Source organism: Sinocyclocheilus anshuiensis, unplaced genomic scaffold, assembly GCF_001515605.1.
Source record: "Sinocyclocheilus anshuiensis isolate Anshui unplaced genomic scaffold, SAMN03320099.WGS_v1.1 scaffold1659, whole genome shotgun sequence".
Lineage (NCBI taxonomy): Eukaryota > Metazoa > Chordata > Actinopteri > Cypriniformes > Cyprinidae > Sinocyclocheilus > Sinocyclocheilus anshuiensis.
Genome location: NW_015551112.1, coordinates 76,070 through 83,554, shown reverse-complemented (window position 1 = coordinate 83,554; position 7,485 = coordinate 76,070). Strand labels below are relative to the sequence as shown.

At 37.6% G+C, this 7,485-nt stretch overlaps 1 protein-coding gene across 1 annotated transcript in view; it reads right to left on the bottom strand.

The window, feature by feature from the left end:
* The window catches only part of LOC107662981 (E3 ubiquitin-protein ligase HECW1-like), a 38,812-nt gene that overhangs the window by 30,501 nt on the left and 826 nt on the right, over positions 1-7,485 (bottom strand). The gene's annotated exons all lie outside the window — the stretch shown is intronic.

Sequence of the window (7,485 nt, the reverse complement as noted above, 5' to 3'; positions counted from 1 at the left end):
GTAAAGTTGCTTTGCAACGATTTGTATCGTGAAAAGCGCTATACAAATAAACTTGAATTGAATTTAATTGAATTCTCCAGAGAGTCCCCTGACCGGTCAGACCCTCTCGAGTCCTCCAGCACTCCGGCAGCCAGACGTGGCTGAGCGTCCGGCACCAGGCCTTTCAGCCAATGAATTCCTGAAATCTGGTGTGAGGCTGGTTCAGAGTCCGCCTGCGGCGTCCTGGACGCCTAGTTCTCCAGAGAGTCCCCTGAATGGGCAGACCCTGTCGAGTCCTCCAGCACTCCGGCGGCCAGACATGGCGGAGCGTCTGGCACCTGGCCTTTCAGCCAATGAATTCCTGAAATCTGATGTGAGGCTAGTGCCCATATGAGTGACCCAGTTGGGATCTCATATGTGTATTTCCACGGTACAGTTACAAGGGCCGTGTTTCCCCTGGCAGACCACGTTCTGCCGTCTCTAAATGATGCAGCCATGAGCCATCTCAGAGACTTCCATGTGCAGTAGGGCCCCTCGGGGTTACTCCACATGAGTAAATGTCACTTAACCAAGTGACTTAAGTCACTTAACCGAGGAGGTGACTCCGCAGTGTGTCCTCTTCAAAATGGGAGGGCACACTTCCCAGTGTTATCCAAGTCCTACTGTTGGGCTGCGAGTAACAACTGTAGTCCACCTTCTCTGTGTAGAGCCCGGTCCTATCGTCTGCCTTATAGGAAGGATCAGGAGGCCTACACAGGGCACTGGAGGGGTCAGCACCTGTGGCGTGTTGGTAGGGATCCCAATTCGTCAGTCATCACTGACGTTACATCGAGAGTGACTGACTGAAAGGGAACGTCTCGGTTAAAATTGTAACCCTCACCACATCCCGTCGCCACAGTTGCTGTACCACCCCTGAGCTGCCGGGTCACCGGCTCGGCTCCTCAGCGAAAGCATGAATGAATGCGGTGCACCTGCTGCCTCTTATACTCACGCTATGATCAGCGGCAGCTGGATTCAATAATTGCATGCCAATGTGCATTGGCTTGTTTAGTTTACACTCAAGTGGATTGGTCTCCGTTCTCTCCTTCAGGGAACGAGGGTTACATACGTAACCGAGACGTTCTGGTGTAACTTAATTTGTTTAGGTTGATTCAGCGATGCAAAAATTGATTTATGTTGCTGTACCACCGCTGAGCTGCCGGGTCACCGGCTCGGCTCGGCTCCTCAGCGAAAACATTAATTAATGCGGTGCACCTGCTGCCTCTTATACCCGCGCTGTGGGGTGTGGCAGCCAGATGCGAAATCCGCATGCCAATGTCCATTGGCTCGTTTAGTTACACTCGAAGTGGATTGGTCTCTCTAGCGAGATCCCAATTCATCGGTCATCACCGATGTGACGTCTCCGTTCCCTCCTTCAGGGAACGAGGGTTACATACGTAACCGAGACGTTTTCCACAGAAATATGCCACTAAAACAAAAATATCAAGAACAAAATCATAGCACGTTTTTGTGACATGTGCAGATGGCGTCTTCTTGAGTGACACAATGACCTGCAGTGTTTGTTGCACAATAGGACAAGCAACTAAAATGTATCAGTTATTATCTTACAACCCTGGTGTGAAGTTACCGAATCAATCTGAATCACAGCATAAGCCGCGGCCTCACATCCTCCTCCTCAATCTCCCAGACAGTTTGTATGAAGCCTCCAGTGAAACAAAACTCACGCAACATGCACTTGAAGCCCTTTTAAAACCACAAAATGTAGACTGTACTGTAGACAAGACTAAACCCAGCATTCAAAAATGTCCACACAAAGGACACGCAGCAAATCCAATTTCATACACAATCACCAGCAGTTTCTCCTGGCATTCTGGCAAACTTACAGGACAGATAATGCTGAAAAGAGGCTAGAATTCAGACCAGGAAAGTGAATGAGTGAAAAACTAGACCTCAGACTGCATCAAAGGAATCCATTTCAGTAAAATATAACCTATGTGTTCCAATACATTGAGCTTGTCCAGGTGCCACGAGTTCAAATCTGGCATTTCCGCTTTCTGTTCCTCTGGTATCAATATTGTTTCTTGACCTCTATTTACTCTTTACTGACAATAAAATCCCTAAGGGCCAAAAATAAACATCTGTCTGCTGTTATGGAAGATTTGAATAGCAAAATTGACAGCATTTGTGGCATATTGCTGATTATATTAAAAATTATAGTACTACTAGGGATGTGCGCGACGACTAATTTGACTGTCGTTTAAACGAAAGTTTTGTATCCGACTAGTCTAAAAGCAAGAAACCCCCAAAAGATGGTAAGAAAAAAAAAAACTTTGTGCGTGCGTGTAGCATATATAATAGCCTATATTTGAAAAACTTAATCTATTAATCACACTGTCAAATCCCACAATGAATTCCACTTGCTGCACACTTGCCTCGCGTTATCATTTCATTTTAGGCGGTCGTTAATAAGAAAAAAATAAGAGCATACACTCAATGTCGGCCAAAGCATAGCTGCATTTGTTCAGTGACATTATCAACGTGGTCTGGTGAAAGACGGGACCTGAGGCGATTAACAATAAAATTCCTGCACTTGAAAAAACGCGCACGGCGGAAACTGAAGTCGCAGGCACGCAGAGATAGCGAAAAGCAAGCCGATAGAGTTTCAGAAAGCGCCTGGACATCCCGCACCACCACCGAAGTGGGTCTTCGTTAGAGGAATAGACGGCGCGGACGGGATCACAGCGGCGGTGGGTTGTAGTGAATGAAGCGATTGACATTAGCTGGCTTTGGCCAGCCTCTAAACTAACGCCTACGTGCCTGTATTGAATATGATTACGCATCGCTCCAGTAGAGTTGTTGTAAGACAAGTTGACATTACACAGTTTACACAAAACTTTTCCGTTTCCTTCTAATTCAAAATAATCCCACACCTTCTCGTCTTTCGCATGGTAATTTTTGAACTCGCCGCAACTGACACGAAGAAAACGCATGTGAGGTCTGAGGTAAAAATGTAGTTTCTGCCCAGATAAACTTTTAAAAATAATGTATTATTTTTCAAACGTTTTATTTTAACTTGTTATTTAAAATGTTTTAAATGCAATGTTAAAATGATGGTAATTTGAATGATAGAATCATGTTTTAGTTTTTCTGTAGTGTAATCGACTATTGTTTTTAGTGTCGACTAGTAGCTGTACCCTTGTACCGACTAGACCCGCACATCCCTAAGTACTACTATTCAAAAGTTTGTGGTCAGCAAGTTGTTTTTAAAGAAGCAAATACATTTTTTTAGCAAGAACACATTACATTGATCAAAAGTGACAGTACATTTCTAATGTTACAAAAGATTTAAATAATTTTAAATAAATGCTGTTCTTTTGAACTTTGTAGTCATCAAAAAAATTATCAGATTCTACAGTTAATAAGAAATGCTTCTTGAGCACCAAATCAGCATATTAGAATGATTTCTGAAGGATCATGTGACACTGAATACTGGAGTAATAATGCTGAAAATTCAGCTTTACATCACAGAAATAACTTATATTTTAAATATATATTCCAATAGAAATCAGTTATTTTAGAATGTAATAATATTTTACAAGATTTCTGATTTTACTGTATTTTTTATCAAATAAACATTAAGAAAAAAACATTAAGAAGTCTTAGCGACCCAAATATTTTGAACAGTAAGGTAATTTTTAAAACTTCAAAACTTCAACTTAAAATTGCTTATTTCTCTGGATTTAAACATTCTTCGAAACATTTGGGATAATGTAAGTACACAAGTCAGCAAAATATATAACACTGTTCTAGTGGTTTTTGGATATTTTAATAAAAAAATCTTACATATTGTGCCTTTAACGCTCAGCAAATGTTGACTGGCCAAAGATAGTCTGGAATTGCATCACATTGAACTGAAATGCATGTACATAAGACACGAACAATGATGTGAATTCGGTCAGGGCTTTATCTGCCACGACTGCCTGACCAGTGCAGGAAGGTCACTGCAGGGCAGAGGGCCAATCGCAGCACAGCAATATCATCAGCAGACCTCCAGCGGTGCGGACACACATGACCCTCGCAAAGGTTAATGAGAGGGCAGATAACAATTTTTGTAATGAGGTCACTGCTTTACTCCATTTTGTTGACAGAAAATAGTTGGAATGCAAATTCCGACGCAGATTGAATCGTTGTGACACACCGAAACAAATTGAATCCTCCACTGGGCTCATTTGTGTTTACAAGATGAAAGGAAGCTTTAACAATGCACCTTGCAATCACACTGACAGATAAATTAATTATAATCATTAAGGCCCCGGGGACAGACTCCATTAGATACCACTGTGTGTGTCTGCGTCTCGCACAGGATGAGATGCATTAGCTCGAGCAGCGTCAGGCTCGCTGTGCCAAAATGAAACCGAGAATCTTAATGCACTTACATAACGGAGCACGCAGGCCTACGGGAGCAGGATATTTCTCTCCAGAATACAGAGATCAAGCCACAGTTCTGTTGGAAAGAAGACCTGAAGTGACAACCCTCTACATTGCGAGTAAATCACTCGCATATGCGACTACCAGGCTTGTGACTGTAGAGCTGGAAGTCAGGTTCTTGTCATAATGAAACCAGTTTATCATGCCTTCTGGGTACATACCATTAAAGCTACACTGCATTTGTTTGGGTTCAGCCATCTGGTGGGAGAATTCTCCGGTGCATTGTCCTGCGTTAAATACAGTTACAAACACAAGGTATAAGAGTTAATGATGTGATGCTGAGTATTTGTGTGCAGATCTATACATTTATCCAAAAATATTTTAAATATGCAATTAATACAAACAATGACTTGAATGCATGATTTTAAGTAAGTAAGATGCCTTCTGATATTTTTGATATTTGCATGATATCTGGCTATTTTTCTGGAGTCAAAAATGTCAGGATAGTGTAACCAGATGTCGTAATAAAGAATTATTGAACAATACTTTTAGAACAATTTTAATTAAATGCTAAAAATGTTAGAAAAAGAAAATGAAGATAGACTTGCACAAACAATTATTAAATATTATTATAAAAAAAAAAAAAATATATATATATATATATATAATTTTTTTTATCAGTCTGGCAAGTAAACAAAAAAATGTACTAGCCAATGGCGATTCAATTGCCAAGGTGTCCGTAGAGGGCTGAGTATGTAATCTCCTCTATGACGTAGAACAGACTCTAGCATGGCACAGAACACGGCAGTAAATCTGCTAACATCTTGCATTTATATTTAATGGCATTAACTACCATGCTACTATTTCTGAACCTCGCAGTTTGTTTACCATGAGAGACCTGGCATTGATTGTATATGAATATTGCTTGTTTTGTAACAAACTGCTTATGTTCTTCTACTGTACAAAAGAATCTGCTAAATGCATAAATGTAAATGCTGTTTTGCTGTTTATATATATATTGCTGGTTTTGTTCTTAGTCACTTTGGACAAAAGTGTTTGTTAAATGCATAAATGTAAATGCAATTATTCAAATCTGCATGCATGCATAAAAACGGGATTTTAGATTACATTTTAGAATATATGTAATTTTATTTAGATTACATTTTATTTAGATTTTAGATTATAACCATATGCCACTGTATTAAAAATGCAATGCTTTGTGAAATCAGTTTAGTAAATGGTGCATAATTTTTCACATACTATTTTTATGTATTTTAGTTTTACTGTAGTTTTAATATAATAAAATAAATGTTAAATTATATATTTTAAGGAACATAATTATAAAAGTACACTACATTAATACATTTTTGGTAACAATTTACAATGAGATCCCATTAGTTAATGCATTTACTAATATTAACTAAGAATGAGCAATACATTTGATAAAGTATTTATTAATCTTTTTTAACATCAGTTAATAAAAATACAACCATTCATAGTTCATGTCAGCTCAGGTCCATTAAACTTTTGATCTGTATAGTAAATGTAGAAATTAACATTTAATAAGAGATTTTATTAATCTTTTTAAATACATTTTAAAAAAATACAAATAAATGAAGCATTTTTCATAGTTAACTAATGTAATTAACAAATGTTAGCAAATGGAACATTATTGTAAAGTGTTCCCATATTTTTAATCTATAAGACATACTAATGGAAATATTGTATTATAAAATTACATAATCGTAAAATCAGATATGAGCAGATGCGCTCTGGGAACGCATTTACAGTAAACGTCATGTATAAATAAAAACTTATGAAGTCAGTTCACTCAATGTCCACGTCATCATGTGAAGCTCGTTCAACAGGAAGCACTTCAGCCTGGAAAGGAACAAGGCCTTTTTTTTCTTCTGAAGCTTTTCTGTCTCTTGATGCTGATTTCAGAGCGAATCAATAGACTGCTGGTCTCAGGTGAATCAATACTAATCTGCCTCATCTCTGCTCCTCGCCTAAATGATTCCTGCTCTTAACAACTCCTGAGTAACGAACACATGTCCCCAACTAAACATGGACAACCAGCTTATCGTCCGTCCCAGACATCATTTTTTACATATATTATTATGTTATTCGCTTGTTTATATTGGATTTCATATGGCAACACTGTTCTGCTGAGTTTCATTTGTTATTTGAAGACAGAAAATGGCTTGTTATTTTCTAATGTAAATATTTTCATCAGATTTTTAAGTGACTATATTAGCATACAGCCACGAACAGTTACATAATCTAAAATGATTATCGATCTATGACTGTCTGAGCTCATCTCAACTTAATTTGCATCTACTTAGGATGGAGTTTAGGTGTAGACATTTTAATATGAGGCGTAGTTTATGCTTATATTGTAAGGTTTAAGATGCTGTTTGGGTAGTTTGTGATTTATTTAATGAGCCTCAGAAAGTTTGACTTTTATTATTTATTATAAAAAAGTTGATAATTCTCTGATTGATAATTCTCAAAAGGTCTAGTAATAATTTGAAAGTAATTTTTTTACCCATTTTAATTCCCGATTTTAGTGTCCCTGCTACGGTCAGCTTTTCAACTATTTAAAAGAAAAAAGTAAAATGCTTTTTTGATGTAAAAAATTTTAAATTAATAATAATACTAGGGCTGCACAATTAATCGAATTTCTAATCGCGCTTACAATTATGGATGCCACAATTACGTAATCGTTCAAAGCGGCAATTAATCGTTCAAAGTCCACTTATGTTATTCTGCGTGCGTAAGATGCGTTTTTTTTCTTTGTACATGTTATCTTAAGGGTTTTTCCCATTATTTTAATTTTCATTTTAGTATAACATTATAATACCATTCATATTTTTACTTTTTTATAATTTAAAGAAGAAACCAATCCGATGTATAGTTGACATTTGAGGCTTAATACTATAGAAAAGCACTAACAGTTTTTCAGTTAGAGTGTTTTCATATTTTCAGTGTTTTTATTTTCATATAAAAATACGGTATGCAGTTGCATAAAACAATGGTATAAACATCATTCAATGTAAATTGTGATAATCGTAATTA